At 42.9% G+C, this 27,518-nt stretch overlaps 1 long non-coding RNA gene across 2 annotated transcripts; it reads right to left on the bottom strand.

Moving 5' to 3' along the window:
* Positions 1-721: 721 nt before the first annotated feature.
* On the bottom strand, positions 722-21,921 carry LOC128341285 (uncharacterized). Of its 2 annotated transcripts, none has more exons than XR_008314316.1 (3): positions 21,812-21,921; positions 14,942-15,023; positions 722-1,444 (listed from the first exon to the last, which is right to left on the bottom strand). It is a non-coding gene; the product is annotated as an uncharacterized LOC128341285 (long non-coding RNA). The 2 variants fall into 2 exon arrangements; XR_008314317.1 differs by lacking the exon at positions 21,812-21,921 and adding an exon at positions 18,780-18,845.
* Positions 21,922-27,518: the final 5,597 nt, after the last annotated feature.

Genomic DNA, 27,518 nt, shown 5'->3' with positions numbered 1-27,518 from the left:
CCCCTTAAAGTGTGGTAACAATGTTCTGTCTACGTTTCTACCATGTGGAATTTGAAAGTGATGGGTTTGGTTTTTTTAATGTCGGTGTTTTTCTTTTATTGTGAATCTTTTCCTTTTCATGTAGGCACAGTTCTTTTACTATTGTGTACTGTTACATTTTTTTCCAATGAAGGAAAATGATCTTTTCTCAGTGAGTACCCGTTTTCCATATAGGTTTCTAAAATTGGAAGGAGGTGATAATATGTTATATTTATCAAGGTTCAAGCCATCTGTTATAAGATAACCTGTAATGGTAAAAGTAGTAGCATAATGGCAACTAGTAGTGGAGAAGGTCTGCAGCAAATAGGAAACATCTTCTGCAATAAAGTGAATATTTTATTCCAGCCAATGTTCTCAAAGGCTTTTTTTAGGCCTATAAATGCTATAAATATATCCTTTCCAGTCTCTTTATTCTCTCTATTAATACTGGATCATAAGGATGGCTTCTCTCATTCCTCTCTTTCCTAAAACTAAATTGTTTAATTTAATTCCAATTATTCTTTGCATTATCTTTGTTAATATTTTTGAAGAGAGTTTTTAAAAGCATGTAGCTCTATGATATTTGCATATGTATCTATCTTTCTTTTGGGGTGCTAAATAATAAATTATACTCCATCTAGTGGTATCTACATTGCCATGGCTTGTATACATTCTCTTGATTAGTTAAAAAAAACCCCCGATGTGTTCTGAAATAATTTCCTGCTAGTTTCAAAAGGTCAGCTGCCAGATTAACTTTTCCTGCTGATTTATTTCTTTTCCGTTCCTATAACGTTCTTTCACATTCACAAAGCACTCTCCCAGGTACAGTCCGAACCACTTGGATTGTCACTTTCACCCAGAGATTTGGGAGAAATACTTTCGTGAGATATACAAAGACCCTGCGGTGATTGTGGAAGCCCTGCCTGTCCCATTGAGGGTACTCCAGCATGGGATCCTGTTACAACTTCAGAGATCCACAGTCTAGTTGCCCAGTTAAGACCAGGGAAGGCTCCAGGGGAAGACCTTATTCCGCCGGAGGCTGTCAAAACCAATCTGGATTGGTGGGCTCCTATTTTGGCATTGCCTATATTGATACAAGAGGTTGAATTCCCAAGGACTGGGGGTTAGTGATCATCGCCCCCATATTTTAAAAGGGCAGGAAGGATGTCTCCGCCAATTACGGACCCATTAGTTTGCTCAATACTATTAGAAAACTTTACGTGTGACACTTATATGGGAAACTGAGGTACTGGCTGGAACAGGAAAATCTTCTTGCTGAGGAACAAGCAGGCTTCAGGGAAGGTTGCTCCACCATCGATCAGTGTTTAGTTCTTCAGCACCTCATCGGGAAATACTCCTCCTGCAGTGTGACCTCTCTTTATGCCACCTAAATGCTCAGAGAAGCTCCTTTGCCATTCCTAAATTCCTGCGGATGAGAGGAGGCCATTATGTACCTGCGGCTCTTGAACTGCTCGTAGCCAAGCCGCTAGCTCAGCTCCTCTATGGTGCCCAACTGGGCCACTCCCTAACTTTGCAACTCTGGAACTTGTGCAATCTAAATTCCTGTGGGCAATGCTCCAAGTACCAAGATGTGCCTCCAATGCCACCTTGCACCTGGAGATAGGCCTGATCAAGATGGAGGCTAGGGTGTATATGGCCATCCTCTGCTACCGGCTCAGACTCCCTTTTGCCCTGGTGGTCTTTCCCCCCTAACGCTATGTGATGATTACCAATCTAGTTGGATTTGGTCAGTTGAGACAAAAATAGCTACCCTCGGTCTTACCTCCTTGACCTTGTTTATTATGGGTTTTGACCAGGTGAAATCAAGTAGTACATTATAGGTATTAAGCACCAAACCAATCTCAGCAGGGTTCCGAACTTTTATATCAGTAATGGACTTAGATATTCTGCTTCTCCAGCAGCATACCTCACTCAGTTGGAGATTCCAAAGCACAGGAGGGAATTTACTCTGGCTCACTGTCATGCCCTCCCTTCAGCAGTGCTAGAAGGCTGTTATAGAAGGACACCATTTGCAGGGCGACTATGCCCTTTTGACTCAGGGCAGATCGAAACTACTTAGCATGTCCTCCTCCACTGTTTGTTCTATAGAGACATTCCATTCATCTTTCCATTGCTCTGCAAGTATCCAGGACGTTTGAGCCAATTCTACAGCTCCTTGCTGCTTTCTGACTTTAAGCCTGCCATCGCATATAGATGGTAGGCTGTGAGTCTTATCAGCCTTAGTCTGACCCTCGGTGACTCAGGGTGGAAAGAATTACACTCCTTTTATGCACTTTTGTCTTTTCATGTCTTTTAATCTTTTTACATCCCTTTTTATGCCCCCCTCCTTTTTATGCACTTTTATGGCTTTGTGAGCACTATAAGATATTCCCCTTAGGGGACTGAGCCACTCTGGGAAGAGCAGAAGGTTTCAAGTTCCCACCCTGGCTTCCCCAAGATAGGATTGAGAGAGGTCTAGTTCCTGTCTGCAACCTTGGAGAAGCCGCTACAGTCTGCATGGATAATACTGAGCTATAGTTATTATTTATTTTATATTTTATATAGGCCAATGGTGTGACTCAGTATATGGCAGCTTCCTATGTTCTATGTCCTCAGGCTTCTTGTGTACTTTTGATTATTTCTATTATCATTATGTACTTTACATAATATTATTAAGTACCATACCTACTTTTTATCTACTCTTACTTTTAATATGTAATCACCCCTTATATTTTATGTTGATCTATGACCGTAATCAAGATTGATTGATTGATTGACTTTCACATTCTGATCAAAAATGCAAATAGAACACACATCCTGATCTAAGAACACACATATCTTCTGTCATTCCTGTATCATCTTCTCTTTTCATTATGGTTTGTCCATATTTGGTGGAATGTCCATGGGCTCAAAGAAACCGAGAAATGGTATCTGAGGCAATCCATGCAATATTAGAAGTGTGATTAAATCTTGAATATCTCTTGAATTACAGGATATCAGGGGTTCTCAACATTTTTAAAAAACAAGTGTATTCCTGCTGTTGCAAACGTTCAGCTCAGGTATCCCATAAAGATTGAGGGGGAGGGGAGTGGACATGATCACTTCTAAGCGTCCTCTCTGATCGCTTCGAAACTGGTCCCTTGATATACAGAAGAACTACGGGGGCTGAAGCAGCAAGGTAGGTGACTAGAGTGCAAATGGAGAAAGACTCTACTCAAATCTGACAGATTATTACATAGAGCGCATTTGAAGATCTATGCTCAGTGATTCTTTTCCTCTCATATTGCATCCACGTCTGGCGGAGTTATTCAGGGTTGTGAAGGGCCTAATGTGTGCCCCTTCCCCCTTGAATCAGTACTTTGAACCAACAATTACTCACTGTGATGTTTATAATGAGTTTTTTTGTGGACAAAATCTCTTGTATTTGGGCTGACTTGGATTCAAATTCCACAATTGTTACAGAATCTGATGCCAAGGTGTCCAGCAATTCCTGGATCAATTTCAGTTTGTGGCTCCTGAGGATATGAACAAGTTGCTCAGAATGATGCGGCCTACCACCTGCCCTCTTGATCTTTGCCCGACATGGTTTATACTATCTGGCAGGAAGGCTGTTGTAGCGGCTCTGGTAGAGATGATAAATGCTTCTCTGAGGGAAGGCAGGATGCCTCCTTGACTTAAGGAGGCAATCATTAGTCCACTTCTGAAGACGCCTGCCTTGGAGTTAAACAACTTACAGGCCTGTTTCCAACCTTCCATGGCTTTGCAAGGTGATTGAGAAGGTGGTGGCCTCCCAGCTCCAGATGCTCTTGGAGGAAACTGATTATTTAGACGCATTTCAAACTGGCTTTCAGGTGGGCTGTGGGGTGGAGACTGCCTTGGTGGGCCTGATGGATGATCTCCAACAGGGAACTGACAGAGGAAGTGTAACTCTGTTGGTCCTTTTGGATATCTCGGCAGTGTTTGATACTATCACCCATAGTATCCTTCTGGAATGTCTGAGGGGATTGGGGGTGGGAGGCTTTGCAGTGGTTCCACTCCTACCTCATGGGCAGATTCTAGATGCTGTCTCTTGGAGACTGTTCTTCAAAATCTGAACTTCGTATGGTGTCCCTCAGGACTCCATATTGTCTCCGATGTTGTTTAACATCTACAAACCACTGGGAGAGATCATCAGGAGATTTTGTACAGGGTGTTATCAATATGCTGATAACACCCAAATCTATTTCTCCATGTTAACATCATTGGGAGAAGGCATAATCTCCCTAAATGCCTGCCTGGAGGCAGTGATGGGCTGGATGAGGGCTAACAAACTGAGGCTGAATCCAGATAAGACAAAGATACTTATTGTGCGGGGTCAGAACTCGGGAGATGATTTTGTCCTGCTAGTTCTGGATAGGGTCACACTCCCCTGGAAGGAACAGGTACACAGTCTGGGGGTGCTTCTGGATCTGAACCTCTCCCTGGTGGCCGAGGCGGTGGCCAGAGGTGCTTTTTATCAGCTTTGGCTTATACGCTAGCTGTGTCCGTTTCTTGAGATGAACAACCTCTAAACGATGGTGCATATACTGGTAACCTCTAGGCTGGATTACTGCAATGCGCTCTATGCAGGGCTGCCTTTGTACGTAGTCTGGAAACTGCAGTTGGTCCAGAATGCGGCAGCCAGGTTGGTCTCTGGGTCATTTAGGAGAGACCATATTACTCCTGTGTTGAAAGAACTACACTGGCTGCCATTGTATTCCCAGGCAAAATATAAGGTGCTGGTTATTATCTATAAAGCCCTAAACAGCATAGGCCCTGGGTATTTAAGATAACGTCTTCTTCACCATGAGCCCCACCGCCTGTCAAGATCATCTGGAGAAGTTCGTCTGCGGTTTCCACCAACTCGACTGGTGGCTACTTGGGAACGGGCCTTCTCTGATGCTGCCCCTGTACTTTGGAATGTGCTCCCTATTGAAATAAGGGTATCCCCGACAACTTTTTAAAAGGCACCGAAGAAACATTTATTCACCCAGGCTTTTAATTAGATTTATTGTTTTAATATTTGTAATGTTGGATTTTAAATGATTTTAATGTTAATTGATTAAATGATTTTAATTGTAAACTGCCCTGAGACACAAGTTTTGGGTGGCATATAAATAAATAAATAAATAAATAAATAAATAAATAAATAAATAAATAAATAAATTTTAACTCTTTTATTAATTCAAATTGTTTGATTTGACCAGAAAAATATCTAAATGGTTGAGTCTTACAGACCCGATAGAGTTCATTTTTCCTGTGTCTCACTGTGGTCTATAAAACCATTTGAGAACACCCTTGTAAGCACACCATCCGTGGGTCAAATTCAAACAGGAGCACGTAGAGAAGCATTCTTAGTGAATGCTTCCAAGATCTGGAGCAACCTTTCCACTTGAAAGTAACCCAAGTATGCACATTTTCCAGGATTACAGGCAGGTCTAATTATTTAGAATGGTATTTAGTGGCTAGGGATATGTGAGAGTTTATTTTAGCAAACAATGCTCCCTATATACATGTCAATCATTTATATTTTAAACAAATTAAATCCATGTTTTATATATACATTTATTATGGCAGTTATGCTGAATCCTCCCAAGGAGGGCAGATTATACATTTAGCCTGAGATTATTAATTATTGAAGGGAGAATTCAGATTTTTCATATGATCAGATGAATGTATTTGTGCTCATTTTTCAAAATATAGACAACAAAATCACTTTAGGGCTTGGAATGTACGTAACATAAATATTCACAGGCATATATGGAGAGATGTCAGTTTTCAGAGGAATATTGAAAGTTGTGATCTGAAATGCAAAGGCATAACTATGAAAGTCAAGCAATTAACACAAGCATGGAAGACGAGTAAGATTGTAGCTACACAGTTGTTGTTTTTAAAGGCCAGATTTTCTCCCTTATTCCCAAAAGTATGTTATTAATTCTCTTGGCATGTAACACAGTAGAACGATTGCATTTATGAGCTTGGCTACTTCTTTTAACATGATCCAATATCTGCTTCCTAAACCTCTTGTTTTTATATCCATTACACGGAATAAGCATTGAAATCAACCGAAGAGTAACTCGGAAGGGTTGCTTGTGTCAGATGAAGATTGCCAACTGCCAAGTGTAAAATGTGGATATAATTTTATAACATCATTTTATAATTAAAGTAATAAGTGATGTTTCCTGCTGTTGTTTAAAAATGTGTCATGATACATTTAAATCATAGATAAAGACATAGAAAGGGCTGCTAAGGAACATGTTGGCAGGAAAGATGGTATAGGAGGAACAGAAGAGGGACATGTGCAAACAATTTCATTGGAAGACTTATGTTTATGGCATATAGATTCTGTTTTAGGAACCCTAACCACTTAGAAAATGTTTTCATTCATGCCAGAATGAGGTTAGCTTGTTTAGTATTCTACATCTATGGATAGAGTGTTACGGCCAGGGAAATTTAATATGTTGGTTTTATGAAAGAACAATATTTTAGCCCAACCAAACTATAAAGAATTCTCCAAAAGAATGCAAAAGATGAATCAGTTTGGGTGCAATCCTGCACCCTGTTGCTTGTATATAAAGTCACTGAAGACAATGGGCAGGATCCAGAGAAGAATATAATTAGTTCCATGCACACAAAGGAGTTTTGGTCTTGTGGGTCTCAAGCAGCAGTCCCTCCATGCTACACGACAAGCCACTTTTGAAATGCAGGGGACTTGCAAAGGCAGTTTATGGCATGGCATGGCAGGGTTTTCTGTTCATTAAAGGAAAGCAGTGTGTGTGTGAGGGGGGAGTAAAAAGTCTCACTAGACATGATGAAACCCATGGATGCCCCTAAAATAGCTCTTTGGATTCTACCCAATGGTTATTACTTAGGTATAACCAATGGGAAGATTGTCTCCTTTATTATATGTGCATCCAGATTACAAGGCGTGAACATCATTGTAGAAAGGGAAACTTTGACTGGAATCCAAAAGGATCCGTGTCTGCAGTCCAGTATACCCACAATGAAGCTGTAGTTTCCCCCTACTGCTTGCTATGGAGTGACTTGGACCACTCCATTGAATTTTTGCCAACATTGAATTTTTGCCAGCAATGGAACCTGGTATGGCTGAATTATAGACAGTCATTTTCATGGTTTGTTTTCAGGAGGGCATTTAAAATGCACCTGTTGTGTTTGGGATTTCCTTGAACAATTGCTTGAGGGTCAAACTAGACCTAATGTGGCAGTAATGGTTTGTTTGCATGGTTTGTTTACTCACTTACAAAAGTGAATAGATGGAGCAGGCGGGGAGGCGGGGCTAAAAATAAACTTGTTATAATTAAAAGAGGTATATGGGAGTGGGGGAGATGAACCCTTCCTCCCATCATGGTCCATCGGCATAGCTACTTTTCTCTGAGCTCAAATCCCTTCCAGTTTTGGAGCCAGGCTGGGTGAAAAGTCAGTTCAAGTAATGGACAGCAGGGAGAGGAAACAGGGAACTTCAAGAGGGTTCAGCTTCCCTACCGTTCTTCCCCTTTGATGTAAAAATGGCACATCTTACTTTATATGTGAGTGGGACAGACATGGCTGCCAGTGCCACATCTAGTTTGATCCTTAGAAGGAAGTTAAATTTACTAGTGGTGAGAAGAATACATGGAATGTGGTCCTTGGCTCCTCCCTTCCCATATATGGCTATTCATGAACTCCAGCAACCACAGGCTCCCTGACTGTTGATGATCACTGTCCATGACTCACTACTGATGCTGAACCCACTAAATTCCTTAAGAGACATCTAGTACAGCCTTCACAAGTCTGATGTTGAGCCCACTAAATTCCTTGCTAGACTTCTAGTATAGATCTCAGAAGAGCATTTGCACAGTTGAACTGTGACCACAGATGAAATCAAAGATGTTTGTTTCAGAGGGACCGGGGATTAGGCTCTTATTTCAGGCAGTTCAGATCTGATTGTATGATCATATCATTATACCAACAACATTAAATAAAACTTGAAAAAGAGTTAAGTATACCAAGGGCAATGGCTTTTTATTAAAAGCCATTATTGTTATTCCTGAAAGCTTTTTAAAATTGCTGGAATCTTTTCAGTTTTGGTCTTTCTTCCTCCAAGTACGAGAACACAAACCTCTGCCTACTCTACACCTAATCCAATGAAATAAAACATTGGTTAATCTCGTTCACTTCCAGTATTTACTGTTCTAGGCAGAACAGGAAGGAAACTGATGCTTTGGATAGGCAATACAATATCGAACTCACAAACTGAGTTGGCCCACCATAACATTTGAGAACTGATACTGAATGACCTCATGGTTGCAGGCAATGTACTAACTCATTCTTGAATTAAAGCACAATATTAGATGACAGACCACAAAGTAAAAGATACCAGGAATGTTCAGAAATGAAGAATTTACGTAATGAATAACTTGATTCAGAGAGAAAACCTGCACTAGAGCTTAGCAGCAGTTGCTTGTCTTTGTTTGAAACACTACCTGCCACACTTCCATGTCTCTATGGATGGATTCTCATTTAGCACTGAACCTGAGAGAGCCCCAGGAATGTGCATGCCTCCTACTTTCAGTCTCTGGAGGGATATGCCAAGACCGGGCATGTCGTGCAAGCCCACGGAACCTGACCTCTGTAACTAAGATCTGAAAGGGGGGGACACATGTTGTGTTCTGTACCGCAAGCAGGGCAGAATAAGTTGAGATTGGTGGGTTCACACAACACGTCTAATCTTGACATATCCATCCTGAGACTGAAAGTAGGGCACATGCACATTCTTGGGGCTTCGGCCACTCTGCCAAATCTCAGGTTCGGTGCTAAGTGTGAACTCTCTCTAAGATCAATTTATTTATTTAGCACATTTTTAAATACTGCCCATATATAAATCTCTGGGCGGTTCACAATCTAAAAACCATCCAGAGCCGTTTGGATGGTGTGGTATATAAATGTAATGTAATGTAATGTAATAAATAAATAATGAAAATACAATGATTTAAACATTAACAAAATTAAAACAACTTAAAATACAAATAAAAACTCTAAAAACTTAAAACTTTAAAACTATAAACTAAAAGCCTGACTAAACAGGTATGTTTTCAGATCCTTATTAAAAACATCCAGAGGAAAGGGTGGGGGTGGGGGGCTATAATTTAGTTAGGAAGTGTGTTCCAAAGTCCTGGGGCAACCCTAGAAAAGGTCCAGTTTTGAGCTGCCGCTAAATCTTCTGGTGGCAACCACAACTGGAGCACCCCTGATTATCTCAATAGGCAGCAGGGTTCATGAAGAAGAAGGTGTTCTATTAAATACCTTGGACTCAAACCATTCAGGGCTTTATAGGTAATAACCAGGAATTTGTATTTCACCTGGAAACTTATTGGCAGTCAATGTAGTTCTTTTAAAATGGACGTCATACGATCTCTGGCTGCTACATTCTTGGCTGCTACATTCTGTACCAGCTGCAATTTCCAGACTATGAACAGTAGGAATGTGCACTAATTGATTTTTAAATTTGATTTGATCCCAAATCTAATCACCCCTGATTTGTTTTCTGTCCAGATCTGCCCCCCCCGTTATCAACCCAGATTTGATTTGGATTTAGGTCAATCCAGACCACTTATAAAGGTCCTAGGGGCACCAGATTTGGGTGGTGGGTAGGTTCCCATGGCTGCCACCCCCCCCCCCCCAATTTCAAGGCAGTGGGGCACTTGGTTGATTTTTAATGGGTTTAAAAAAAAATGTTTTTACTGATTTTGTATATTTCCACCATAGGAAATAATGGAGATTCGAAGTTGCCCTATCCTAACCCTAAAATGGATCCTCAGCTTTTATTTTATTTTTATTTTTCAAAGCTAAGCTCTAGCTCTTGTAGAAGTGGAGTTATTGAGCAAAATGAACTTGAACTATTTTTCAAGTGTTTGGATTATTTGGTGTATAATAACTTTTCCTCATAATGAATCCCTATGAAGATTCATTGCACACCTTTATTTCTTCTCTTCATTTTGACTGTCATTGGACAGTGCCAACTGTCAAATGCCATTTGTCAACTATACCTCCTCCCCCACACACACCTGCAAGGCAGTGGTGTACTCAGTTTATTCTTTTGGAATTTTTGAAGTGTTTAGATTCTTTGGTATCTTCATTACACACTTATTTCTTCTGTTCATTTTGACCCTGTTTCATTTCTTCTGTTCCTTTTGCTTTGCAGGTGGGGAATTAGTGGCATCCCAACTACCATGTGACAACTACCCCCCAACCCGCAAGCCACTGGATACACAGTTTATATTTTCAGAATTTTTGAGGTGTTTAGACTCTTTGGTGTGTAATGAATCCTCATAGGGATTCATTATGAGGAAAGGTTATTAGACACCAAAGAGTCTACACACTTGAAAAAATCCTAGAATATAAACTGAGTAGTACCCCATTACCTTGTGGGTGGGAGGGGGTATAGTTGGCACATGGCATTTGACAGTTGGCACTGTCCAAAGACAGTCAAAATGAATAGAAGAAATGAAGGTGCATAATGAATCCTCACAGGGATTCATTGAGGGAAAGTTATTATACATCAAATAATCCAAACACTTGAAAAATAGTGACCACACATTTTGCTAAATATCTCTACTTCTACAAGGGCTAGAGTTAGCTTTTTTTTTTTTTTTTTTTTAAATGAAAGTTGGTAATCTGTGGAAATTAATAAGGGGAATCCAAATCTTGAATCGATTTGAATCAAATCTGGCATGATTCGATTTGTATCCAAATCTAGCCAATGGACCACAGGGGCAATTTGTTCTTTCTCCAAATCACCCAAATCAGATTGATTCAGTTACAAATTGATTTGTACCCAAATCAGTTCGCATAGCCCTAATGTACAAAGGTAGTCTGTGGAGGAACGAAGTCTAAACCTCTTCTTTTTGTAAATAAGACTTTATATTGTAAATTTATTTGCTGTTGTATTAAGAAAGCTGTACAGGATCAAAAGGTCATGGCTTCTGTTCAACAGTTTCATTTTTGAGGGTAGCAATAGCAATAGCAATAGCACTTACATTTATATACCGCTCTATAGCCAGAGCTCTCTAAGCGGTTTACAATGATTTTAGCATATTGCCCCCAACATTCTGGGTGCTCGTTTTACCGACCTCGGAAGGATGGAAGGCTGAGTCAACCTTGAGCCCCTGGTCAGGATCGAACTTGTAACCTTCTGGTTACAGGGCAGCAGTTTTACCACTGTGCCACCAGGGGCTCATTATGAAAGGTACTGGTTTGATTTTGTGGGGGGAGATGTGAAAGAACAAGGCCTAAACCTCTTCTGTGTATAAATAGGATTCTATGTTATTCACTGTATTAAGAAAGGCTAAGCTGGGGTCAAAAGTTCACAGCTCCTGCTTGGTAGTTTCAGTTTTGAGAGACAACAGTTTGACAGTTGAAAAACTGGAGGGGAAGGGTTTTTTGATTGTATTGATCATGTTTTGAAAAATGGAGGAAATGTAAGTTATGTTGGTTGGTTGGTTTAAAAAATTAAGGGAAGAAGAGTAGAGAAGGACTCTGCAGTCAGCAGAGAGGAGTCCAGTTTGGAGAAGTGAAGGGCAGTGTTCAAGTGCTGGAAAAGAAGTTCAAAGAGAGCAGTCCAAGTGAAGGAGTAGGGGTGTGCACAAAACCAGTTTGCCCAGTTTGGTTTGAGTCTGAACTAGACTCGAACAGATCCATCCAGGTTTGGTTTTGGCCCTCACACTCCGAACAGACCACTCGACTTGAATTCAAGCCAGTTTGGGGGTTCTAACATTTAATTTTTTTTAAACCCCAACACTCACTGCCTCTGGGGGGGCACTGCCATGGCTGTGCAGGGGGGTAGTTCCCAGCCCCTGCCGGCCTCCCTCCAGTCTCAAAATGGCCCAGTTTGGGGTCATGCAGATGGCCAGTGCACATGCATGGTGGCCTCCAAAATGGCCGTCGACAGCACAGAGAGGCCCAGAATGGGCTGGAAACTGCCCAAACTAGGGGGAGGCTGGCGGTGGGGGGACCACCAGAGACCCCACCACAGCTGCAGCACCACCCCTGGAGGAAGTAAGTGTTTAAATTTTTTTTAAACATTAGAATCCCTGAACCAGCCCTGAGCTGGCTGAGGTGGGGGGTGAAGCGGGTTTGGCTTGACCAGGCAAGCCCTTGAGCTAGACCAGTTCAATGGCCAACTGACTTGAGGTTTGCACATCTCTATGAATGATCTGAGAGTCCAGAAGAAAGCTCGAGAAGTAGTTCCAGAAAAAATACAGAACTGAAGAATTGCTGGCACAGTGTGAGAGGATCAGAGCTGGTGCTGGAAAGAACTGTGGAAACTCTCTGGAGAGCTAGGAAACAGAATGGGGTTGAACTCCCAGAACTGTGAAGGAGAGCAAGACCCGGGGCTGAACAAGGACGAGCCAGGTTGCTGAAAGGCTGAGTGATTGAAAAGGAGGACTCTGCAATCTGTTAGGGCACAGTGAGAGTCAGGTCAGTTGGATGCATTTTGTTCCTTAAGCTCTTTTGGTTGTTGGTTTTTTGTATTAAACTTTTAAAGCAACTATTGATTTAATGCAAACTAATTGCAAAGTAAATTATTTATCTTTTAAAAAGTAGTTGCTTCTGTTTTCTCCACCCCACGGTGAAAGCCGTTTACCACTCTACCAAAATATTTAATTTTTTGATGCAACAGAGGTTTGGAAGGCTGTTGTAGTAGACTCAGCCAGAATAAGTTGGTGGCAGTGGTTAAAGTCAAAAGTCATGGAACTGGTGACACGTGGCCATGAGAAATGGTAGCAGCATGGGGCGATCTGTGACACAGCCCAACACAGAGCACATTGCAGTAGTCAAATCTGGATGTTACCAGCATATGCGCCACTGTTTTAAAGTTATTTATCTGTAATGCAAGTAGGGCAGAATTTGCTGAGATTGGTGGGTTTGCACATCATGTCCAATTCCAGTATATCCTTCCCAAGACTGGAAGCAGGGCACATGCATGTTCCTGAGGCTCTGGCTACTCCGTCGAATATGAATATCATATCTAATCTAATCTAATCTAATCTAATCTAATCTAATCTAATCTATCCTATCTCCTTTTACCGGAATGAGGGAGTTTGCCTTATTTGTTTATCATATTTTGGTTTCAAAAGATCTGAAATGCACAGTTTTCCCTGTGTATCCCAGGCCCCACACAAACAAAATAGCTTCTGATAAGGCAGCAGTTTCAAAAGGCTTGTCAAGAGGCACAGGGGAGCTGCTATTCAGGAAGCACAAGCTCAAGGATTCGATGAGCATGTGAAACAAATTGTGTGGGGGTTTCCACCCATCCCTGCCCTGATGTTCAACATCAGTATTTTATGATAGCATTTTCTCTGTCTTTAGTTAAATGGAAACTACCGTTCACACTCTAAAATAGTCATATTGTAGGTATTTGCACTTCTCACAGCTCCCTGGGGACTTTGCAGTCCAACCGGTACAGCCGGTTGTCAGCAAACTGTACTTGGTACATACTTTTTGGGGAGAACTGGCAGGTGGAGAGAGAGAATAAGGCTGCAGTAATGACCCAACTATGGCAGAGGGACAGTACACCTGAGCAAAGGTACTATTGCACAGAGTACAGTTGTGCAATGGTATGCACATGGAACATTGCGCAGAATGTAAGCCCCCTGTCCCTTTACTTAGAGGTCTGGACAGACCAGACAGAGCACAAAATCCTTTTTTAGTCTGGACAGACCTGGAATCTTCCATATGTATGAGAGGTCAATGGGGGTGTAGTAAATAGCCTTATTATAATGGGTTGAACTAAACCCCTGGATTTTAAACTATTTCCATTTCCACACTCCGTTTTTTCAATATAAGCCCATCTATAATATTTGGAAGGAATTTCATTCTGATATTTTTGACACAGACCTCAACTTATTGGAAACCAGATGGAACGGAAGAAAATGGAATGTTAATAGAACCCAGATAGACTTTTTGTCTGGCTAACAATTCATAGCTAAACTTTCCAGGAATGAACACTGTTGAGACTTCTGTTACTATACAGTGTATGAACGCATTTGATACACAGTGACCAAAAAAGAAAGATCTGTGGCACTCTTAATCATTGTGGCGTGATTTTGTGCTCTTAACAATTAGCTACTTGCAATAGTGGTTAGTGAGACTGCACACTCATTTATTCCCCACTTTTGGTCACACTGCAATCTTGCCAAAAGAGGCGGGGGGGATCTAATCTCATAGTTTTTAATATTACAAAGCAAAACAACAGAATCTTACTCAAATACAGGAGTGGCAGAAAATAACAGGAACCACTAGTTTGGAAAGTAAATTAAAACTGGTGTGTGTGTGTGTGTGTGTGTGTGTCTCACCTTCCAGGTTAGCATCCATACATGTGTTCAAATAATACTGGTGTAATTTGGTTCCATGATGTTATCTGGTGGTGGAAATGTCCTAGTTGTAGTTATAACCATACTATATTACCAGGCAGCATCAATTAATTTGCTAATGGCAACAGTATCGTTAATTCTTATTTGGCCACTGGCATGTATTTTGGGACTGTGTTCTTTATATTCTAGGACAAGGGTGGGAACAAGGTTGCAGGTGTGCTGATTTCCAACTCCCGGAAGTTTAACAATAGCAATATCAAGAAGGCTCCCCCACTCTCACTAAATTAGGTTGCTTAAACAAAGTATGTTTTTGTGTGAATGGAGTAGTACTGGTTCTGAAAACAAACTGCTGATCTGAGCATGTTCTCAAAGTCACTTTAGTCCTTCATTCTAAGTATACGTCACCCCACTGAGCTACTATTGTCTACCTGACTTCAGCTGGTGGACCTTGGGATTCTAGTAAAAGGCAAAGTAGATCCTGCAAAATTTTAGTGAAAGACAAAGCAGATCCCACAAACTTGAAGTTTGCTCACCCTGGTCCTAGGAGACAAGTAGTTCCTTCCTCCATCATTCATTCTGCATGTGACTGGTATAGTATTCTTCTTTTTTGTCCTGCTTTTGATTCAAATGCTATTGCTTTATTTATTGATTAATCACATTTATATCATACGTCTTTTGTACTAAATACTCTTAGAATGGCAATTACAGTTATGTTAAAAACAATTATATAAAGTGGTAAACATAATCCAAAAAAACAGACAACAGTAACAGCAGCATCAGCCCCAGTGTAAAAACAGTCACATCAGGGAGCCAACTTAACAGCAACAATCCTCAAGCAAAGTTTTAAGAGACAGAAAAAACAAAAAGGCCTTTAACTGGCATCAAAAAGACTTGAGAGTAGGCATCAGGCGATAGGGTATGTATTTGATTGGGGGACAAATGAGAATTGACCCCTAGATTGACACTGTGTCCAGGGCAGTGGGAAACAATGAAATGGCAGCCACCGTGATGTGTCTGCACAGAGGAACTCTGCTGCTTGCTGCAGCTGCAATCACTATAAATGCAAAACAAACAAGTAAGAACTAATCTGCATACTTTCCTTTCACTATCCCTACAACTGGACTAAATTTGTTCCAAATCGGTTAGGCAGTTCACAAGTTAGCCCACTTGTGCCTCAAACATTCATGTGTCCGCCATCTTGCATTGGAGTGGATGACATAATCACAACTTATGCCTTTGAGGTGTCCCTATGTGTCCTACAACTGTACTAAATTTGGTCCAAATCTGTTCCCACTTGTGCCTCAAACGTTCACGTGTCGACCATCTTGAATCAGGGTGGATGACATCATCACATACTACATAGTTGAGGTGTCCCTGTGTGTCCCTACAGCTGTAGCAAATTTGGTTCAAATAGGTTAGATGGTCCACAAGCTAGCCTACTTGTGCTTCAAATGTTCACGTGTCTGCCATCTTGAATCAGGATGACATCATTACAAACTACACCCTTAATCCATCCCTTTTAGTCCCTACAGCTGTAGTAAATTTGGTTCAAATAGGTTAGGTGGTTCATAAGTTAGCCCACTTGCACCTCAAATATTCATGCATCGTCCATCTTGAATTGGGGTGGATAACATCATTACAAACTACACCACTGAGGTGTCCCTATGTGTCACTGACTACAACTGTACCAAATCTGGTTCAAATCAGTTAGATGGACCACAAGTTAGCCCACGTGTGCCTCAAACGTTCACACATTGGCCATCTTGAATCAGGATGGATGACATCATTAAAACTACACCACTGAGGCATCCCTACGTATCCCTACAACTATACCCAGTTTAGGAACATAGGCAGCTGCCATACACTGAGTCAGAACATTGGTTCATCTAGCTCAGTATTGTCTACACCAGGGCTGCTCAACTTTGGCCCTCCTGCAGATGTTGGCCTACAACTCCCGTAATCCCTGGCTATTGGCCACTGTGGCTGGGGTTTATGGGAGTTGTAGTCCAAAAACCGTTGGAGGGCCTAAGTTGAATGGGCCAGGTCTACACAGACTGACAGCGGCCTCTCCAAGGTTGCAGGCAGGAATCTCTCTCAGCCCTCGCTTGGAGATGCCAGGGAGGGAACTTGGAACCTTCTGCATGCAAGCATGCAGGTGCTCTTCCCAGAGTGGCCCCAGCCCCTAAGGGGAATATCTTACAGTGCTCACATGTGGTCTCTCATTCAAATGCAATCAGGGTGGACCCTGCTTAGCAAAGGGGACAATTCATGCTTGCTACTACAAGACCAACTCTTGGTCTTCATATTGGTCCAGGCATTGCAAAGTTGATAGGCAAACACACACAATGCCGGGTGATCTCATAAGCTTTCTTTCCTTAAGGAAAGTAGTCTAAAAAAGAAACACAAATAAGCTCCAAAAATGAAAGTGAACAAAACAAAACAACAACAATGACAACAACAAACCCTGTAAGAATTAAATAATTAGTAATGAAATTAGAGGGCGGGAAACTAATCTGTACTGAAATGAATCAATTTATAGCCTAATTCCCTTACGAAACATAAGTTTATCAGATCACCCAGCTTTCAGTGTGTGTGTCTGTGTGTGTCTGTCCCTGTCTATCAACTTTGCGTTGCCTGGACTGATTTGAACCAAACTTTGTACAGTTGTAGGGATACCTCAGAGGTGTGGTTTGTGATTGTGACATTCAAAATGATGGATTCAAGATAGCGGACATGTGAAAGTTTGAGGCACAAGAGGGCTAACTTGTGAACTACCTAACTGATTTGAACCAAATTTACTACAGCTGTAGAGGGACACATAGAGAAACCTCAAGATCGTAGTTTCTGATGCCACTCCAATTCAAGATGGCAGATGCATGAACATTTGTGGCACTTACTGATTTGAGCCAAATCCTGGAAGTACATCTCAACAACATAGTTTGTGATGATGTCATCCACCCCAATTCAAGATGGCAGACATGTGAACATTTGAAGCGGAAGTGGGAATCAAATTGGACCAACTTTAGTACAGTTTGTTGGGACACATAGAGACATGTCAACAGCATAGTTTGTAATGGTGTAATCCACCTCAATTCAAGATGGTGGATGCATGAATATTTGAGGCGCAAATGGGCTAACTTGTGAAGATGGTAATTATCAATTAAGATTACAGTGAAGGAAAGTAGGCAGATTAGTTCTTACCAGAATTTTCTGTTCATAATGAAAATGACTGGAGTAGCAAAGCATTTTTTTCCTTGCACACTCCAAGTAAGCCTGCGTGGGAAGATTGTCCCACAGTTGGAGCACCACAGACAAAACAGCCCTCTTCATGGCTGCCACCAACCTAAGTTCAAAATGTGAGGGCAACCATGGAAGGTCCTTCAGCTAAGATCTTCCTGCACAGGCAGGCATATGTGGAAGGAGATGGCCCTTCAGGTATCCAGATCCCAAGCTATTAAGGGCTTTAACAGTAAGCACCAACAGTTTTAGTGCTTAGAACTTGATGGGTGTGAAGTTATTTCAAAACTGACATGTAATGTTCCCTAGTCCTGATCCCAGTTAGCCGTCTCAGCTGATGGCTGTGTTTTGAATTTAACGGAACTTTCTGAGAAGTCTTTAAAGTCAACCCCATGTATAGTGGATTGTGGTAGTAACAATTTTACATAAGGTAGGTAGATTGTGTTACATTTATCTCCTGTCTACCATGCTTCTTTCTTGTGTTCCTGTATGGAGGATACTTGTAAAAGAAGGACATCACAAAAATAGTAGTGAAGTAATACTGGGGCTACTAGAGTCCATTCCTGTGGTTGCCTCTGTACCTGGACATTACTGTGGAAGGTATTATGTAAATGTGTTCTGTAACTGAGGTCTGCACAACTTTGGACCAACCAAGTCAGACACTGTCCAACAGTCAAGTACGGAGGTTTACCAAGAGCTCAGTACTCCTAATCTTTTAACCATCTGCCTAGGATCCTAAAAAGCAGGGGATCAAGGAGCAGAATTTTGAGCTCTTGGTAGGTCTGCATTCAACTTGGTCATGAGTTGTGCTGGCTTGATTTGATTGCCAAACATTTGCACGGAAGGCCTTACAACAGAAGGTTACCTGCCCAGCATTAGCTACAATGGTTTCAGCTTTCAAGCAAGCATGATTAGGATTTCAGTCATAATGAGCGACAACCCCAACTGAAGCAACAGGTGGCACTGCAGACTCACATTTGTCAAGCAGCTTCCTCAGCAGAGGTGCACTTTGCCAAAGAAACACACATCTGCCTTTCCAAAAACAACAGGTTTGTTTCCAAGTGTTCCAGAAATCTATGCAAGTCACTTTGGTAATTCATAATCACATATTTGCAAACATTAAAGATACTCTACCCAAGAAGAGGCTGTCAGAAAGGAGAGGATTTGTTGAACTCCTAGCGTCATAGGAGGGAATTGTGGAAATAAAACTGTAGTAAGGTGCCACTCACAGCTTATTTGCTCCAGAATAGTTCCATTAAAGTCAGTTGACTGGCTGACTGACTGATTATGTTTATACCCTGCTTCTGAAAAAAGCACCCAAAGCAGAATACAATGAAGCAGAATCAAATGTATGCAAAATAATTCAGTAGAATAATAAAACCAGAAACAAGCAAAAACAGCAGCATGGAACACAAGAAGCCTCAGTTCCAGTGAAACAGTCAGATCTCAATCCCTTCCTAATATGAAAGGTTAATCAGCATCCAAAATATGAGGTAGCCAACCAAGCTTCTCTTGGCAAACCGCAGGTGCTATAATGGAGGGGGATTTTTTGTTGATTGCCACCTGAAATCCCTGAGACCATGGGGGGCATTAGCCAAATCCAGACATTATGCTGTACAAATGTTCAGATGTCTCTACACTCATACACGTGTTTGTGTGAATGACTGTATCTGTGCTCATTTTAAAAGTAAACCTGGATACAGGCCCTTCAAATGCCTGGTACAGATAGGAACATAGAAAGCTGCCTTATACCAAGTCACACCATTGATCCATCTAGCTCAGTACTGTCTACACAGACTGGCAGCGGCTTCTCCAAGATTGCAGGCAGGAATCTCTCTCAGGCCTATCTTGGAGATGCCATGGAGAGAACTTGGGACCTTCTACATGCAAGCATGCAGATGCTCTACCCAGAGCAGCTCCATCCCTTGAGGAGAATATCTTACAGTACTCACACATGTAGTCTCCCATTCAAATGCAAATCAGGGCAGACCCTGCTTAGCAAAGGGGACAATTCATGCTTGCTACCACAAGACCATTTCTCTTCTTCTGTACCTGTTTTCAACATAACATGTGAATGATTGTACCTGTGCACAGATCTGTACCTGTGTATGCCAACTGCTAGAATGAAGATTGTAGGATTACTGTGGCTCTCATACATACTGTATGCACCACTGCAGTAGCATAGAGATTATTCACATTCACACATGAAAACTATTCACACATGAAAACTATTCACATGACCCGGAGGTGAGGAGGGCAGGTAGGGGGGAAGGCTGTTCAAAACATACCCCCCCCGATGATTCTGAGATGGTGGCACTGGTGGGAAGTGCGGACCATGCTCGCACACTAGCATGGAACTCCAGGGGCTGGGACAATGGGTCCTGGCCTCCACATATCCCATAATGCACTGTATATAGAGCACAGTGTATTGGGGAATACCCTCATGCAATGGGCGCTGCAAGTACCCGTGTCTGTGTACAACCTTCTTTGTCTGACATACACAACCCTGGCACTGGGGTAAAAAGCTGGGTCAGGACAGCGGGCTGTGCCGGTATTCATGTGGATCCCAGCGCTTCACACATGCAGCCTAACCCAGGTTGGACTGCCCTAGCCTGGGTTAGGCTGTGCGTGTGAATACCTTTATTATGTTCAACACTCATACAAATGTACAGTGTACACAGGTACAGATTGGTACAAAGGTGCAGTTATTCACTTTATACTGAACACAGGTACAGGTGTACGCTTCCTATCTGTACCATACATTTGAGGGGCCTGGCCTGTTCACTTTTTAAATGAACATTCACACAAAAACATGCATGAGTGTCTGAGTGTACAGACATCTCTAAATTCATACAACATAATGTCTGAATAGGGTTAATGTCTTGAGCCTGTGTAACTCCTGGATCACCCAATAACTGGCAAGTGTGGTGCATGCTGTAGTGCGCTCTCTCTCTGAATTCAGTTTTAACCCCTTACCAAAATATAGCACAGAGTCACACTGGTGTAAATGCTCCGTGCTGGCTAGTAGGCCTTTAGGATGATGCTGACTTCTGGAGAGCTGGTCGTGTTAATCTATAGCAGCAAAACCAACAAAGAGTCTTGTGGCACCTTAAAGACAAACACATTATTGTAGCATAAGCTGTTGTGGGCGACATGCATCTGATGAAGTGGACGGTAGTCCAAAAAAGGGTGTGTTATAATAGTCTTAAAGGTGTGTAAGACTCCCTGTTGTTTCAGATGGGACATTTATTTTATGCTTTGAGCAGGGTTTGAACTAGAAGACCTCCGGGGTACCTTCCAACTCTAAAAATCTATAGTTGACATCCGTACTAATGTCACATGCACTGACATGTATGCAACAAGGGAAGGATGATTTTTTTGCCAATCCCCTCTTCCCTCTGCAACCAGCGATGCCTTCTAAAAATAGGTCTCTGAGGTCCTCACAACCCTCAGAGACATATATTGGGAGGCACAGAGGGCTGCAGTGGGAAGGGGAGATAGACAAAAATTCATCTCCCCCACTCTGCAAAGGAAACCACCTTCTGCACATGTTAGTCTGGATGTCGGTCTATGATTCTAAGTCGAACAGTCTTCATCTGTTTATTGGCATTATATTGCCATTAAACAACATCTGGCAACAGTGGCCGCTAATGGCACAGTTTTGCCCCGTGCTGGCATTCCAGAAGATAATTAGTCTGCAACAACATTTCAAAAACACCCAGGATGTAGAGGCTCCATATGTGACCATTTTTGTATCACTGAGAGTTCAGTTATCTTACAGTACAACAAAAATCCATTTTTAAAAAGCTGTTTGGAGCAAAACCTGCTGCTACATCTGATTCTCTTTATCATACAGTGCAATTGTCCTCCACCGTCAAAAAAAAGTAAAAAATGGTTAAGGAAAATGTTGATAAGTGGCATCATGAATGTTGAGTTAGATATCAGGATTAGATACTACAGTAAAGACAGCATACCTAGAAGAGGGATAGTGTGTTTTACTTGTTGAAGCAACAACATTCAGATACTTTGAAACCCCCCCCCAATTAATGGGGTTACTGTGTAGAATCATATTATGAGGCTCCACACTTAATGACAGATGCACAGATCCCTGGTGTCAAGATCAACCTTACTTTAACTGGTTTTACTAACTTTTTTCCATTTCTTACCTGCCCCATCCAAAATGTTGTTAATCTTTCCTTTTTCTCAAGACATTTCATCTTGCCAGACAAGTATCTACTGGGCACTTCTCATCTGAATTGTTCAAACACATTTGAAATATAACTGAAATACTTGGGACTGGCTCTAAACTACATGTCTTTGTGATGTCATAAGATCTAGAGTCACAGAGGGGAGGGCAACAAGCAACCAGCCATTTCTCCTTCTGTTGCATATATTCATTTGGGATTGAGGTATACATGTGTTGAAGACATGATGAAACTGGGTTACAAACATAATTCTAAATGTGAATTGACTAAGATGGGCCTGAATGTTGTATGGTAGCAGGTGTACACAAACCATTTGGTGTGTGCTGGGAATGACTGTGGGTGGACAACACACCTGCCAAAATAAGAATGTGAATGGGACCTCAGTGAGTTGTTACCACCTAGTTTTGGAGTTGTGCCTGTAACTCAAACTGTAAGATTTTCTGGTTTGAAGTTTGGGAAATAATAAACATATTTCCTGGTGTTTCCTATTTACTTTTGAAAACCCGTTGAGCCTGGCAAAATTGGCAATATGAAAGGGGGAGGTGAGACAGCAAGGCTTCCTCCATCAACTTGGCTGGGGCACACTGCCATTTTGGATCCTCCCCTCCCAGGACAGGCTTCTACAGTGTTGCTACATTCCATCCAGGGGTGTAGCAAGGTTGTAGTGGGTCCTGGGACAACAGGTTATTATGACACCCCCCAGGGCCCCCTGCATGCTTCACCTCCCCCCCCATATCTTTGCTTCAAATGAATGAGCTATCAGACAGCTGGAGGCCCCCTCTCCCTCAGGGGCCCAGGGACATTTGTTTCCCCCTTGCTCAATTATAGCTACTTCTCTGATTCCATCTGGTTATTATATTACTTCATTATCTAACAGAGTGAAGGAGCTGGTATCTGAATTGGTTTATTTCTCTCTTCCCTCTCCCTTCTCTTTTCATTTTGTATTATGACTCTCAGATCAGAGGTCCCCAACCTTGGGTCCCCAGATGCGTGGGACTACTACTTCTGCCAGTCCCAGCCATAATGGCCAAAGGAGTTGTGTAATCTGACCACATCTGTAGTAGACCCAAGTTTGAGGACCCCTGCCTTAGATTGTCAGCCATTACTATAAAATCTAAACTGTTCTGAGTGCTTTGGCAGAAAGGTGGCATATAAATATAGTTTTTAAAAAGTAAATAATGAGAACTTCAAAATCTGTCATAAGCCACCTTATTTGGGAATACCCTATAGCTTGATCCCACTTTTCGCCTAATGCAAATGCAGGCAGCTGTTGTCACAAGTCTGACTGTGTCTGTCAGATCATTTTTACTGTAAAATTAGAATTTCACAACATTGGGGTATTAGAGCGTGGGTGGCCCTAAGCCTGTAGACATATCACTCTAAGAACTTTGAATCACGAGCGCTAGCTGTCCTTGGTAACATTGTTAATGTACCGCTATGTCTTCTCAAAGGATTTTTACCCTCCAGACCTTAGAGGTTCGTGTTAAGAAGCATTAAACACTTTTTAAAAATTGTTGCTCTTCCAAATGCTTGCCCAGGAAGTGGGGGAGGGCATCAGGAAATCATAGGTGTTGTAAATTGTATATGCAGTACAATTTTAAAACTCAAGCTTTACATCTGCTCCCTCATACTTTGTAATGAAGACATACTCCCAGGGAAGGGATCTAGGTCACAATGTGCAATGAAAATATCCAAGTGATGGCTAGGGGAGTCCTCTATTTATTTTATCCACTTTCTCCTATTTATTACCTACTTAGGATTGGCCCAGCAGAAGAAGGTCTTCAAAGCTGCTGCCCAGTAATAATTGTTTGTTTCTAGAGCATAAGAAGGGTGGGATATAGCAGGGATTCTCAATGTTGGGTCCCCAAATGTTATTGGACTTCAGCTCCCATAATCCCCAACCAAAGGCCACTGGGGCTGGGGATTATGGGAGTTGAAGTCCTGGGGGTGGCAGCCATGGCAGCTAGCAGCCTTACCTTGTGTCCATCCAATCAAATGGATAGGCGCAGTTTCAGCCCCATCTCTAGCCCATAACCCACCCCACTCTTCATCATTTGGCCTGTACCCAAGCCATTTACTTGGGTGAAGGCCAAATTCTCTCTTATTCATTTGCATCCCATACTATGGTATTAGCCTTGATACCTAATTGGAATCCAGGTTGGGAGACATTATTGTTCTGAATACTCCCCCCCCCCCCCCGGCTCTCACTGGAAGAGGAGGAATCAAACAGTCAGAGAGAGCAGTTGCATTCATGCCCTGCTTCAGGCTTTCCAGAACTGTCTGGCTGACCACTGCTGAAAACAGGGCAATGGACCAGATGGACCTTTGATCTGATCCAGCAGGGCTCTTCTGATGTTCGTATGGGCCTTTCTTACACACAGAAGCCAGAGAGGCCAACACCAATTATGCACAGCTGTTCCTTGTAGAAAGGCATATGGTGGCAATAGCACTTGGTAAGGTTTGTTTTCCATATCTAGGAACCCTCTTAGTGGGAAACAATGAGGCTGTTCTCTCGTGCAGCAAAGACTGGGCTTAGGCAGCCAAGGCTGGTCTTTGCTGAGCATGAGAACCTCTGGGAGCTGTGCAGCTCCCGGTGGCAGAGTAGCATCGAGAAACCCTGTAGGGAGGCCCAGCAGCCAGAGTTCAGGGCATGAGCATGCTCTTACCACTGGCTAACTGATCGTGTGTCAGTGCCGTACGACTGCATGCAGCACCTACACACGAGTAGCTTCCTGGCCTGCGTCGGGAGGCTCCCTCACATGGTGCATTATGGGAGTTGCTTCTGGGAGCAGCTGACAGTCATCTGGGTGGGTGATCTGCTGCCCAGCAACAGCAGGGGATCATTGGCAGGGAAGGTAACCATGTCAAGCCTTCCTCCCCTCGCCCCTTTTGAGCCCTTTCTCCCGATCGTGATAAAGGGCTCAGCGTTTCCTTCTCTTGCTCATGCTGACAACAATTGTGCGAAGCAGGTAACTAGCCATCCTTTTTTTAAGATGGGAAACTGAGGCCAAGAGACAGAGGGCAGATACCGCGCCAGACCATGGCTAAAGTAAGATTTCAACTCTCTCCCATGTCCCCGTTCATCCACTTATGCCAGGCTCTGCAAAATTTGAGAACCAGCCAAGTATGCATTTGTTCTATTTCTCCCCCACCTTTCCTCCAACAAGCTCAGGGCAGCTTACATGGTCAGCCTTCCTCTGCCCCCTGGTATGTAAGGCTGAGCGATGGTGTGACTAGCCCAAGATCCCCCTGTGAGCTTCATGTGTTTTCAGGGATTTGAATCCTGCCAGGTGCTTGACAATTACCCTGTTTTGCACCCTAAGGCAGGTGGCATAAAATGGAGTCTGGGCTGGGCTTCCACACATGGCATGCAGGCAGGCAGGCAGAGTTGGACTTGGTGCATCATAAAGTCGCTCACGGTTGTTCTACCCACTGGATTCAATTGTATCATAGTCTGTATACATTGCAAACGCCTCCAGTCTCGGTACGTGTTTGCCTTCCACAGAAATAGGTTTCTTCAGGTTGTTGTTGTACATTTTATATCCCGCTCTTCCCCCAAGGAGCCCGGAGTGGCAAGTTAAATAAATAAATACATGAATATAAGCAGGTCCCTAAGAGACATGAACCATTGACAGGGTTGACAGGGATAGCCTGCTCAGTATTTGAGTTATAGGGGTGAGTAGAGATGAGGGAAGCCTGCTTCCCTGCCTGCTGTGCCAGCCTCTTTAGCAGTGCCCATTATCCTCAGACCCAGCCAGAATGGCCAGTAGCCAGGCACCATGGCAGTTGTAGGCCAATATCTGTGGGGCGCTTTCCAGGCTAGCTGCGCAACAGCAGCAAAATGCCTCCATTCAAGTCACATCCAAAACATAAACAGCAGGGGGAGCAGTCTGGCGGAAACTAACAACCCGAAAAACCCAGCAACTTCTTTACGCAAGATGTACGACGTCTTAGCTCTATATCGTAGTGATTAAATTCAAAACAAGGCACTGGAAATGTGAATGGCACCCTGCTGTCTGTGTAGGGATTGCAGTGTCACAACGCAGGAAGTGTGGAAGCACACTTCCGAGATACGTCGTTGCAGGGTTTAATCTGGAAAGCACCTAGGAGATCTGCAGTTGGAGACCCTGCTCTTTAGCTTCTGTTTTTAGAAGGCTGTGGGGAGCATGATTTGCTTTAAGGGATGGAACTTGTGGATTTCATTAAGAGCCCCCTATCCTTCCCCCTTTACTCTGAGTAATGTGTCAGATACTACCTGAGTCTTGCTACTCTTATTAGACCACAGAACTCAGTTGGCTGAGAGGATGTGTTAGAATTCAGGTTTTGGTAATTTATATTTGACAATGGTGCAGATTATTAAGAGAGTAAAGCTTGCCAGCCTCTCTTTCCTGGCATGCTGGAAGTCAGTTCACATGGCTGACGGCAAAGCTGCCAATTCTGACAGCTTTTTTGTGTTGGCCTCATTATTTTACTGATCTTCAAAAGCCTACATTTGTGAGAATCTCTGTTTTCACATAAAAATCACAGTCAAAGCCATTGTGGCTGAAGAGAAAAGGTTGAATATGTCAATTGTATATGCCCCCAAAGTTAAAACGCCTTAAAGAATGTGCAACATTGAAAATAAAACATGCTTATTTTTAAATGTTGGGGATATGCCCGCTCAGCTGTGGCATGCAAGACAACAGAAGTGTGTCCAGACTATTAGGAGTGGGGAGAAAGATCCCTCCTCAATTTGAGGCACAATCGAGTAAGCACCCTGAAGCCCACTAATTTCTGTGGGAGATATTTAAGCCCATCCCTGAACCCTCCTGTTGAAATCAAGATGGTTTAAGCTTGCTTAACGTTGACTGAATTTGCATCCTCAGTATTTTGAAACATTCAATGAGGCTATTCCAGGCCTGCTCAATTTAGGCCCCCCAGTTGTTTTTGGACTACAACTCCCATAAGCCCCAGCCACAGGGGCCAATAGCCAGGGATTATGGGAGTTGTAGGCCAACATCTGCAGGAGGGCCGAAGTTGAGCAGGCCTGGGCTATTCTCACGACATGAGCTGCCTGGCTTACCCCTGGTGCCGTCTGGAGCACAGGGAGCCCTCTACTCCCGACTGCACCAATCTTGGGTAGCCCGACTTCTCTCTCTGGGTTTTTTTTTAAACTGACGTAGAACAAACCAATGGTCCGTTCTACCTCAGTAGGTGATCGTGTGTGCGATCGCCTGGCCCACCAGCATTTTGGGCAGTGAGCCGGAGGGAAGAAGTGGCCATGCAGAGGGAGTGGCTGCTCTACTGAGAGTAGTTGTTCTGCTGCTTGCGCAGGGAACACTGGGATGTGGAAGGACTTCTGATCCCAGCTCGGGACTCCATCCTCGTGCCGACCATGTGGGTGTGCAGCGTGATGGAGCCCAAGGCAGCTGCTGCTCATGTGGGGAGAAGGCAGGCAAGCTCCTGCCTCCCCGCCAGCCCTCCCCAACCCCACAGCAAAGGTCATTTTGTTGACACAGAGGACCAGTCTTCAGCAACATGTCCCACGGCCCACTTTCCCTCTCATTCACAATATATCTAAGCCATGTCCTCTTTACTGACAATAACAGCTTTTCACCCACGTCTTCGTAAGTCGGACTATGGGCCGTACATTTGCCATAGTTCTGATACTTTAAAACAAAAGTCACTG

The sequence above is a fragment of the Hemicordylus capensis genome, chromosome 1, assembly GCF_027244095.1.
Source record: "Hemicordylus capensis ecotype Gifberg chromosome 1, rHemCap1.1.pri, whole genome shotgun sequence".
Classification (NCBI taxonomy): Eukaryota; Metazoa; Chordata; class Lepidosauria; order Squamata; family Cordylidae; genus Hemicordylus; species Hemicordylus capensis.
The sequence above is the reverse complement of the archived record's forward strand: the minus strand, read 5'-3'. Positions and strand labels throughout refer to the sequence as shown.